Below are 12,567 nucleotides of genomic sequence, written 5' to 3' on the forward strand. Positions count from 1 at the left end.
CTTGCTGACGAGTCTGGTGCTCACAAGTGGTGCCGAAACTCAGGAAAAAGAGACATATTCCGGCACAAGCAAAGACCCCCTGTTACAGGGAGGATTCAGAACTGCATCACGGGGAAGGAAGAAGTGTTCCCGCAACAAAGGCTGTTGAGAAGAATTCGACCTTGTGGATTCAGAACTCTTTAGCTGGGGAACAGCGGTACCAGTAAGTAAAAAGAAATTTATGTAAGTCTCTGAGAGATATGCTTTCCTACGGAATAGATCCGGGTAATTGTTGCTGGGGTAGTGTTGCTTGTTTTCTTTCTTGTCCTGATATTGTGTTATTGTCTTAATTTTCATCGTCCTGGACACGAGTGTATCTGCTGGGAATAGGTTGGCAGATACATAAGATAATAAAGCAAGTGTAGATAAACTTGTGAGTCGGCCTTGGGACTAAGAATCTCACGTAGATAAGTGAGTGTCTCAAGGACACTTTAGTCCAGGACAACCATGGGTACTGGCCAGACTACACTGTTAGTAGGGCCGGTGCAAGCCTTGCTTAAAGAACGAGGTCTAAAGATTTCTGAAAGTACAGTGAGAGGGTTCTTAAAAGAGATAGACAGACTTGCTCCTTGGTTTGCCCCCACTGGGTCGCTGACAGCTACCTAGTTGGGAAAAGTTAGGGAGAGATATAGCAAGAGAGGAAGTTAAAGGGAAAGTGAAAGCAGGAACAAGACTGTTATGGAAATTGATTAAGGCTTGTATCCAGGACAAGAAATGTGAACCAGCTGTTAAGAAAGGGCAGCAACTTTTGCAGGAGCACCAGGAAAGCATGTCAGAAACAGAGAGAAATGAAAAGGAAGGAGCGCGCAGAAAAATAAGTAAAGGAAGAGATATAAAAAGAGAAAAGGAAAAGAAACCAAAATATAGAGATTCAAAAGATAATATAAAGAATGAAGATCAGACTGTGCCCCGCGAGCTGAATCATGGATCACACTGACAATGAGTTACAAGGCACTACTAGTTCTGGATCCTTGGGTGGTCTTGATGTTCACAGAAGAATTCCTATAAAACTCATCTCCAAACAAGCCAACAAAGTTAAACCTGCACCTCGAACTCAAAGGACTATTAGCAGGATGCCTGCAAAGGCCCCACAAGAAGGATTTGATTATAACGAAGAACAGTGGTATGACTGTAAAGGGGGCGAACTCTTTGGGAATCAGAGAAGATTTCCAGGACACCTTTTTTGGGATTTCAAGATAAACATCTTAGGTGAAAAGGACGATACACCAGTACATTTCTGTGACAAATGTGGACTGCCTATTAAAGTCTATGGGAGAATGATTCCATGCAAGCATGTCCTTTGCTATGACTGTGCTATTTTACATGAAAAAAAAGGAGATAAGATGTGCCCAGGATGTAGTGATCCTGTGCAGCGGATTGAGCAGTGCACACGAGGTTCTCTTTTTATGTGTAGCATTGTTCAAGGTTGCAAGAGAACATATCTGTCTCAGAGAGACTTACAAGCTCATATCAACCATCGTCATATGAGAGCTGGAAAGCCGTTAACCGTGCTTCACTTGAGAATGTTCATCCTCCTATCGCCCCCCCCCCATACTGACATCCCCAATCGGTTCATAATGCCACCAGACAAGCATCATATGAGCCATATTCCTCCAAAGCAGCACATCATGATGCCACCGCCTCCTCTGCAGCATGTGCCACATGAGCACTATAATCAGCCACATGAGGACATTCGTGCTCCTCCGGCAGAACTGTCCATGGCTCCACCTCCACCTCGGTCGGTCAGTCAGGAAACCTTTCGTATTTCAACAAGAAAACACAGCAATTTAATAACGGTCCCTATTCAGGATGACTCCAGTTCAGGTGCTAGAGAACCACCACCTCCTGCCCCAGCACCTGCTCATCACCATCCTGAATATCAGGGTCAGCCGGTGGTATCTCACCCTCATCATATTATGCCTCCACAGCAACATTACGCACCACCCCCACCCCCTCCACCACCAATAAGCCATCCAATGCCACACCCTCCCCAGGCTGCAGGTACTCCTCACTTGGTATATAGCCAAGCTCCACCTCCACCAATGACCTCTGCTCCACCCCCAATAACCCCTCCCCCTGGACATATTATTGCCCAGATGCCACCTTATATGAATCACCCTCCTCCAGGACCCCCTCCACCTCAGCATGGTAGTCCGCCTGTAACTGCACCCCCTCCTCACCATTACAATCCTAACTCTTTACCCAGTTTACTGAAGACCAAGGAACTCTGAGCCCTCCATTTACACAACCAGGAGGAATGAATCCTGGTATATGGCCTGCACCAAGAGGACCACCTCCTCCTCCATGAATGCAGGGCCTGCCTTCTCAAACCCCACTACCTGGACCGCATCATCCAGATCAAACAAGATACAGACCGTATTACCAGTGATGATAGTGTTTTGAACTGAAGATATGACAAGGGAAAAAAGATTAGTCAATCTTAACTGAGCTTTGACTGTGGAAGGAAAACTACCTCTTTTGAGGTAGCTGTAAACACAAGTCTTGTCTCTCAACATGGTTTTAATCTGATTAGGATTGTTTTCAAGTACTATTCTGTAGTGCAGATAAGTGGCTTGGTTGAGCACAATTCTATCTTAACTGTTACTTTGATATGAGAAATTTTCCCAAAACGACGATTTGTAAAAAATTGAAAAAAAATTCACTGTTCCACTTTGAGAAATACTGACTTTATTAAACCCAATGTTTAGTTCTCTTGTGATGCATTTTGTTAACCTGTGTAAAAGAATTAAATTTCAAAATGGTTGTAAAAAAAAATGAAGATCATAAAATTAAGTCAATTTACCCTCCTCTCAAAGACTTTGAGTTATTAGAATTATCTAGCTCAGAGAACTCTGAATTATCAGCAGGGGAGGAGGAAGATTTGGAGGAGGCTGCTGCAGAGTATGAGGCGGAAAGATATGGTCCAATAGGGAGGAGTCTCAGTGCTCCCCCACTAACTCTGCCTTATACAGATAAGAAAACAATTGGCAATGGCCACTCTTTTTGCACTCCTAGAGGGTTGCGGAAAATATGTCAGGCTTCTCCTGTTTTTCAGGATCAAGCTCAACAGCAATATTATGAGCCAATATCGCATAAACAAGTGAAAGATATAGCAGAGTCAGTAAGGACCTATGGAGTCAATGCCTCTTTTACTCAGTCCCAAATTGATAGACTGTCTCACCATGCCATGACTCCTTTTGATTGGATGAGTGTGGTAAAGGCATGTCTTACGATGGGACAGTATCTAGACTGGAAGTCTATATGGCATGATCTGTGTTTGAGTCAGGCCCGTGCTAATGCTGCTGCAGGGCAACCAGCATGGAGCTTTGAAATGCTTACAGGTCAGGGTCAATGGATAAACAGGTCATATGCAAAAGCAGTGTTTAAAGGGTAAAAAGAGTAGGCTTGAGAATAAATATTATCTCTATAATATTAATAAATATTAAATATTTAATATTATTTATAACATAATATTTAATAATAAAATATTTAATAAATATTAAAATAAAAATAAAATATTTAATAATAAAATAAATAAAAATAATAAATAGTAAATATTATCTCTATAATAATAAATATTATCTCTGATTCTGTTATGTGGTTAATGCTGTATTAGCATTAGAGACCGCTGGAAATTTTAAGCAGTCTAGTCCAGTATCTGAAATTTTGATGAAAATAAATGATTGTATTTTGATGTGTGAGCACCCCTTTTATATTCAACATATTAGAGCACTTACATCATTACCTGGACCTATGGTTACGGGAAATGCAATTGATGATTCAGTCACCAGAGATATGGTTTTGCTATCACAAAGTTCTATAGAAGGTGCTAAGAACTTTCATCAACTTTATCATGTTCCTGCTTCTACACTGCGACAGAAGTTTAAGCTCACACGAACAGAAGCACAAGATATTATCTTACAGTGTGGTAAATGTGTAGAATTTATTAACGCACCTTCCATGGGCATTAATCCTAGCGGATTGCAACCCCTAGATGTTTGGCAGATGGACATCACGTATATCCCAGCTTTTGGTAAATTACAATATATACATGTGTCCATCGATACCAGTTCTGGTGTCCTCCATGCCTCTCCCTTAAAAGGGGAAAAGGCAGTTCATGTCATATCCCACTGCTTAGAGGCTTGGGCTGCATGGGGCAAGCCCCTGCTGCTAAAGACAGATAATTGTCCTGCATATACCTCTTCTAAATTTAATCAATTTTGCAAACAAATGCAAGTGAAACATATTACTGGGTTGCCGTATAATCCACAGGGCCAAGGCATCATTGAAAGAGCCCATCATACTTTGAAACAATATTTGCAAAAACAAAAAGGGGGAATAGAGGCTATGACGCCAAAGATGGCTCTATCCCTTACAATATTTACTCTTAATTTCTTAAAATTGGATGATGCTGGAAGATCATCAGCTGAAAGGCACTGACAATGGCCTCAACTGCCGAATGAAATGGTCAAACGGAAAAATGTTCTTGATAATAAATGGTATGGCCTGGATCCCATATTAATCAGATCCAGGGGAGCTATTTGTGTTTTGCCACAGGGTGAAGATAATCCACTTTGGGTTCCGACGTGACTGACAAGAACCGTGAAAGATCAAGATGAATCCCAAGATGAACCTGTTATTCTTACTCCTGATGATTGAGACAGGGATAAGTATACTTTTGTGGGCCGTAGTGAGATCATGGCCAGTACCCTTACCAGTACATTCCAATTCCTCTACCTTGCCTTTGTTTTTTGCAACTGAATGTTTTTTTGGATGCACCTTGTGCACAACAAACTCCTCAAGCGCCATGGGTGTATAATAGTATGAGTTTTCATTTAAATTATGCACTATGCTTTGTGCATAATGTGGATAAACCTTTTATACCCTGTATGTTTTTAAAGAAAAAGGTTATCTCTAATTGGGCAGATCCCATTAGCCAAAATAATGTGAGCTCTGGAGTGTTACTTAATGCTTTAATGCAAGTTGTTCAAGGAGCACACTCAGGCTCAAGTGATGTTGGAAATGATGTAACTTCACCTATAAACATCATCACTATTATGATAAAGGGAAATGTGACTATTCCCAAAAGATCACGATGGCCTGTTGGCAATTCTACTGCTAAACGCAGCGTGCCCTGGTGTCATCCGGACCTTGCATTTCCTATAGTTTTTTCACCTTGTCAATTAAAAATTTTTCCTCGGAAAGAAATAGCAAAGGGTTTTGTTTTGTCACCTCCATTGGATTTTGCCATAATGAATGATAAAGGAGATGCTACAGGAAAAGAAAATATTTGGCCATATTACCAATGGATTTTAAGTAATGAGGCAGGTGCTAGTACCAGTTTGTCAGCTATTTGCATTGCTGACTGGAACCTTTCATGGGATATTGAATGTTTCTGCCACACGTTCATGCCTCTGCTCATTTAGATAATGTGACATCTAATAAAGTTATCAGAGATATGACTACTTCTCCAGTAGAAGTTTGTGTCAATCCTCCATTTTTCTTTATATTGGCTGAATTTCAAAATAATACAGAATGGTTAGATTGTACAAATGTCACTTGTTTTTTGACGCAATGCTGGAATGGAACCACTTTCTTAGCCTTAGTGGTACATCTACCAACCTTTGTCCCTGTGCCTGTTGAGGCAGATCCAGAGAAGTTCCCAATTATGAGTCTTGTGCGGCAAAAGAGAGATTTTGGAATCACAGCTACCATTGTTACTGCCATTGTGGTGTCTGCAGCATCAGCAGTTACTGCAGGAATTGCTATGGCAAATCAAGTTAATGCTGCTGACACCATAAGTCAGATAGCAGAAAAAACCTGAGGCATTGCTTACCCTGCAAAGGGTGGATTCTCATATCGCCTCAGGGTTAATGTTAGTGAATCAAAGAGTGGATATTTTACAACATAACATGGAACAGATGATGGATGTCATACAAATGAGTTGTGTGGCATCAACTCCACATGTGTGCATTACTCCCATTAGGTATATTAATGATTCTTTTATTAAAAGTACAGATTTATCGAATTATCTGAAGGGGAACTGGTCGCAGAAGCTGGAAAGGTTGCAGACAAAGTTGCAGATACAGATCCTGAACCTTAATGGAACCAGAGTAGAACCAGTGACCCTTGGAGACTTTACCTCTTGGCTTACCTCTGCATTTTCTTACTTTAAGGAATGGGTGGGAGTGATTTTTTTTTTTTTTCGTGCTGCCATATGCTGTGGACTGGTATTCATGCTTTGGTTGGTTTGCAAATTCAGAACCCAACAAAAACGTGACAAGATGATTATAACTCAGGCACTTTTAGCCATTGAAAACGGCGCCTCCCCTGACGTTTGGTTATCTATGCTCAAGAATAAGTCGGCATCTGAGTCCTCTGCTCTTGCACCCCACGGATCTGTGGATCCATTGCACTGGGATGAGAGAGACTCAATGATCATTGATCAGCCCTTGCACATCACTGAGGTTTCCTCATTGCACGCGGTAGGGTGATCATGATTTTCCAACTAATTCATTCCCTTAAAACTTGGCTGGCCTCTTTTGTAGAGTTCACCCTAGGCCATTTAGCAGTTGCTGTCACACAGTGCCGTGGTATCCAAAGATGGGCAACTTTCCTCATGCACAGATCAACCTAAGACATGGGGCCCTGTGGTGATAGGGTTACCCTATGATGGGTACGGCTGTGACACTAGAGGAACGATCTAAAACAGGAGCTGCAGCGGATGGACATAATTGCACAGACCTAGTCCAGCATCATTTTATTAAAATTAAAAGGGGGAGATGTGGGAAGCCACATACGCCATTACCAGATGGCACTGGCTACTGCTGGCCACTACACATAAGTTTGGGTAAACAACCAATGTGCACATGTGCAGTAGAGTTTTTTGCTGAGTCACTGCCTGGCCTGAGGCATGTAAATGAGGTACTGAAAGCATAACCCATCAGGTATAGACATGCCTCTCCTAGGCCTATATAAGCAGCGTCAGTTCTGGGGCTCGGGGTCTTTCGCCTTCGAAATCAAGCTCTCCCAATAAACGTATGCAGAAGGATCCTGTTGTGGCACCTTTCTTGCTGGCGAGTCGGGCACTCACAATTAGATATTTTCTTTATTTACATTTTAAATGTTATCCCCTTTCCTGGTTTACCCTCCAAACCTCCCCCCATCCTGCTCACCAACCAACCCACTCCTGCTTCTCTTTCCTGGCATTCCCCTACACTGGGGCATTGAGCCTTCTCAGGACCAAGGGCCTCTCCTCCCATTGATGACCTAATCTGCTACCTAGATATGCAGCTGGAGCCATGGGTCCCTCCATGTGTACTCTTTGGTTGGTGGTTTGGTACCTAGGAGCTTCAGGGGTACTGGTTGGTTCATACTGTTCTTCCTCCTATGGGGTTGTAAGCTCTTTTAGCTCCTTCCATCCTTTCTCTAGCTCCTCCATTGGGGACTTTATGCTCAGTCCAATGGTTGGCTGAGAGGACCCACCTCTGTATTTGTCAAGCACTGCCAGAGCCTCTCAGGGTACAGCTATATCAGGGTCCTGTCAGCAAGCACTTGCGGACATCCAAAAACGTGACTGTGTTTGGTGATTGTATATGGGATGGATCCCCAAGTAGGGCAGTCTCTGGAGAGTCATTCCTTCAGTCTCTGCTCTGAACTTTGTCTCTGTAACTCATTTCAATGGGCATTTTATTCCCCTTTCTAAGAAGGATCGAAGTGTCCACACTTGGATCTTCCTTCTCCTTGAGTTTCATGTGTATTGTGAATTCTCTCTTGGGTATTCTAAGTTTCTGGGATAATATCTAATTATCAGTAAGTGCATATCATGTGTGTTCTTTTGTGATCAGGTTACCTAACTTAGGATGATATGCTCCAGATCCATTCATTTGTCTAAGAATTTCATGAATTCATTGTTTTTAAGAGATGCATAGTACTCCATTGTATAAATGTACCACATTTTCTGTATCCATACCTCTGTTGAGAGACATCTGGGTTCTTTCCAGCTTCTTGCTATTATAAATAGGGTTGCTATGAACATAGTGGAGCATGTGTCCTTATTACAAGTTGGAGCATGTTCTGGGTATATGCCCAGGAGTGGTACTGCTGGATCTTCCAGTAGAACTATGTCCAATTTTCTGAGGAACCACCAAACTGATTTCCAGAGTGGTTGCACCAGCTTGAAATCCCATGAGCAGTGGTGGTGTGTTCCTTTTTCTCCACATTCTCACCAGTATCTGCTGTCACCTGAGTGTTCAATCTTAGCCATTCTGACTGGTGTGAGGTGGAATCTCAGGGTTCTTTTGATTTGCATTTCCCTAATGACTAAGGATGTTGAACATTTTTAGGGGCTTCTTAGCCATTCAGTATTCCTCAGTTGAGAATTCTTTGTTTAGCTCTGTACCCATTTTTTTTTTTCTGAGACAGGGTTTCTCTGAGTAGCCCTGGCTGTCCTGGAACTCACTCTGTAGACCAGGCTGACCTCAAACTCAGAAATCTGCCTGCTTCTTGTACCCATTTTTTAATAGGGTCATTTGGTTCTTTAGAGTACCTTCTTGAGTTCTTTATATATATTGGATATTAGCCCTCTATCTGATGTAGGGTTGGTAAAAAGTATTTTCACAATTTGTTGGTTGCCATTTTGTCCTATTGACAGTGTCCTTCGCCTTACAGAACCTTTGTAATTTTATGAGGTCCCATTTGTCAATTCTTGATCTTAGAGCATAAGCTATTGGTAAGCTGTTAAGGAAATTTTCCCTTGTGCCCATGTGATCAAGGCTCTTCCCCACTTTCTTTTCTGTTAGTTTCAATGTATCTGGTTTTATGTGGAGTTCCTTGATCCCCTTGGACTTGAGCTTTGTACAAAGAGATGAGAATGGATCAATATGCATTCTTCTGCATGCTAACTACCAGTTGAACCAGCACCATTTATTGAAAATTCTGTCTTCTTTCCACTGGATGGTTTTAGCTCCCTTGTCAAAGATCAAGTGACCATAGGTGTGGGGGTTCATTTCTGGGTCTTCAATTCTATTACATTGATCTCCCTGCCTGACTCTGTACCAGTACCATGGAGTTTTTATCACAACTGCTCTGTAGTACAGCTTGAGGTAGGAGATGGTGATTCCACAAGAAGTTCTTTTATTGTTGAGAATAGTTTTTGCTATCCTGGGTTTTTGTTATTCCAGATGAATTTGAGAATTGCTCTTTCTATGAAGAATTGATTTGGAATTTTGATGGAGATTGCATTGAATCTGTATATTGCTTTCAGCAAGATGGCCATTTTTACTATATTAATCCTGCCATTCTACAAGCATGGGAGATCTTTCCATCTTCAGAGGTTTTCTTCTATTTCTATCATCAGAGACTTAAAGTTCTTGTCATACAGATCTTTCACTTGTTTGGTTAGAGTCACACCAAGATATTTTATATTGTTTGTGAATATTGTGAGGGGTGTCATTTCCCTAATTTCTTTATCAGCCTGTTTATCCTTTGAGTATAGGAAGGCTACTGATTTGTTTGAGTTAATTTTATATCCAGCCACTTTGCTGGAGTTGTTTATCAGCTGTAGGAGTTCTCTGGTGGAGGTTTTGGGATCACATAAGTATACTATCATGTCATATGCAAATAGTGATAGTTTGACTTTTCCTTTTCAAATTATATCCATTTGTTATCCTTTTGTTGTCTAATTGCTCTAGCTAGAACTGCAAGTACTATATTGAGTAGATAGGGGGAAAGGACAGCTTTGTCTAGTCCCTGATTTTAATGGGATGAATTCATGTTTCTTTCCATTTAGTTTGATGTTGGCTACTGTCTTGCTGTATATTGCTTTTACTATGTTTAGGTATGGGTCTTGAATTCCTGATCTTTCTAAGACTTTTAACAAGAAAGAATGCTGAATTTTGTCAAATGATTTTTCAGCATCTAATGAAGTGATCATGTGGTTCTTGTCTTTGAGTTTGTTTACACTAATAAAGGAGCTAAAGGGGTCTGCAACCCTATAGGTGGAACAACAATATGAACTAACCAGCACCCTCAGAGCTCGTGTCTCTAGCTGCATATGTATCAGAAGATGGCTAGTTGACCATCAGTGGAAAGAGAGGCCCATTGGTCTTGCAAACTTTATATGCCTCAGTACAGGGGAACTCCAGGGCGAAGAAGTGAGAGTAGAGGGATAGGGGAGTGGTGGGGGAGGGTATGAGAGACTTTTGAGGTAGCATTGGAAATGTAAATGAAGAAAATACCTAATTTAAAAAAACAGAAAAAATAATAAATTTCCATATATTAAACCATTTCTGCATTTCTGGGATGAAGCCTACTTGATCGTGGTGAATGACAGTTTTAACGTGTCATTGGATTCAGTTGGCAAGAATTTTATTGAGTATTTTTGCATCGATATTCATAAGAAAAATTGGTCTAAAGTTCTTTTTCTTTGTTGTATCTTTGTGTGGTTTTGGTATCAGCGTAATCGTAGCTTCATAGAAAGAACTGGGTAGCGATCCTTCTGTTTCTATTTTTTAAAATAGTTTGAAGAGTATTGGTATTAGGTCTTTCTTGAAGGTCTGATAGAATTCTGCACTAAAACCATGTGGTCCTGGGCTTTTGGTTGGGAGACTTTTAATGACTGTTTCTATTTCTTTATGGGTTATGGGACTGTTAAGATGATTTAATCTGATCCTGAGTTAAATTTGGTATTTGTTATCTGTCTAGAAAATTGTCCATTTCATTCAGATTTTCCAGTTGTGTTGAGTATAGGCTTTTGTAGTAGGATCTGATGATTTTTTAAAATTTCCTCAGTTTCTGTTGTTATATCTCCCTTTTCATTTTTGATTTTGTTAATTTGGATACTGTCTCTGTGCCCACTGGTTTGTCTGGATAAGGGTTTATCTACCTTGTTGATTTTCTCAAAGAACCAGCTCTTAGTTTTGTTGATTCTTTATAAGATTCTTGTTGTTTCTACTTGGTTGATTTCAGTCCTGAGTTTGATTATTTCCTGCTGTCTACTCCTCTTGGGTGTATTTGTGTCTGTTTGTTCTAGAGCTTTCAGGTATGCTGTCAAGCTGCTAGTTGTTGCTCTCTCCAGTTTCTTTTTGGAGGCACTCAGAGCTATGAGTTTTGCACAGATTTCATTGTGTTTCCTAAGTTTGGGTATGTTGTACCTTTATTTCCATTAAATTCTATAAAGTGTTTAATTTCTTTATTTCTTCCTTGACCAAGTTATCATTGACTAGAGCATTGATCAGCTTCTATGTGTATGTGGGCTTTCTGTTGTTTTTGTTGCTATTGAAGGCCAGCCTTAATCCATAGTGATAAGAGAGGAGGCATGGGATTGTTTCAATTTTCTTATATCAGTTGACATCTGACTTGTGACAGATTATATGTTCAATTTTGGAGAAGGTGTCATGAGGTGCTGTGAAGACGGCATATTCTTTTGATTTAGGATGAAATGTTGTATAAATATCTGTTAAGTCATTTGGTCCATAACTCCTGTTAGTTTTACTGTGTTTCTGTTTAGTTTGTGTTTTCTTGTTCTGTCCATTGATAAGAGTCAGATTTTTGAAGTCCCCCATAATTATTGTGTGAGGTGCAATGTGTTCTTTGAGCTTTAGTAAATTTCTTTTATGAATGTGGGTGCCCTTGCATTTGGAGCACAAATGGTCAGAATTGAGAGTTCATCTTGGTAGATTATTCCTTTGATGGGTATGAAGTATCCTTCCTTATCTTTTTTGATGACTTTTGGTTGAAAGTCGATTTTATTTGATATTTGAATGGCTACTCCAGCTTGTTTCTTAGGACCATTTGTTGGAGACCGACATTGAGTCATAAGCCAAAGTTCTCCTCTCTTCTGGAGAGACTTCCAACCTTTTGAAATGACAGCTGACAGAACATCAAGATCAGATAATAGTAACTGCAAACTTTTGGAAAGAATCACAGGATGTTCCCTGAGCTAAGAATAGATACCTAGATATGGTATGCTCCTAGGCAGCTATGCAGAACCACCCCTGACCCTGGACTGAGGCATGGGCAAGTTTCTCCCTCTTTACTTCCTTCGTCCTTCTTACCGCATATATTCTGTAACCTTGCTCACAATAAACAGACCTTGATAGGATCTTTTACTTGGTCTCCTCCTTCTTTCCTGCCCATTTCTCTTTCAGACATGGTTCCCCTTGAACACCCCCCCCCAATAACTGGGTCCCACGGGTCGGGACAGGTGCCCTTGCATTTGGATCACAAATGGTCAGAATTGAGAGTTCATCTGGGTAGATTTTTCTTTGATGAGTATGAAGTGTCCTCCTTATCTTTTTTGATGACTTTTGGTTGAAAGTCGATTTTATTTGATATTTGAATGGCTACTCCAGTTTGTTTCTTGGGACCATTTGCTTGGAAAATTGTTTTCCAGCCCTCTACTCTGAAGTAGTGCTTGTCTTTGACACTGAGGTGTGTTTCCTGTATGTACCAAAATGCTGGGTCCTGCTTATGTATCCAGTCTGTTACTCTGTATGTTTTTATTGGGGGAATTGAGTCCATTGATAT

At 40.7% G+C, this 12,567-nt stretch overlaps 1 protein-coding gene and 1 pseudogene across 5 annotated transcripts in view; one reads left to right on the plus strand and one right to left on the minus strand.

Moving 5' to 3' along the window:
* Wdpcp (WD repeat containing planar cell polarity effector) overlaps window positions 1-12,567 on the minus strand; it is a 363,888-nt gene that overhangs the window by 117,286 nt on the left and 234,035 nt on the right. The window lies entirely within an intron of this gene.
* On the plus strand, window positions 948-2,428 carry LOC110304225 (E3 ubiquitin-protein ligase Hakai pseudogene; annotated as a pseudogene).

This window comes from Mus caroli, unplaced genomic scaffold, assembly GCF_978045245.1.
Source record: "Mus caroli unplaced genomic scaffold, Mus_caroli_1 scaffold_13, whole genome shotgun sequence".
NCBI lineage: Eukaryota > Metazoa > Chordata > Mammalia > Rodentia > Muridae > Mus > Mus caroli.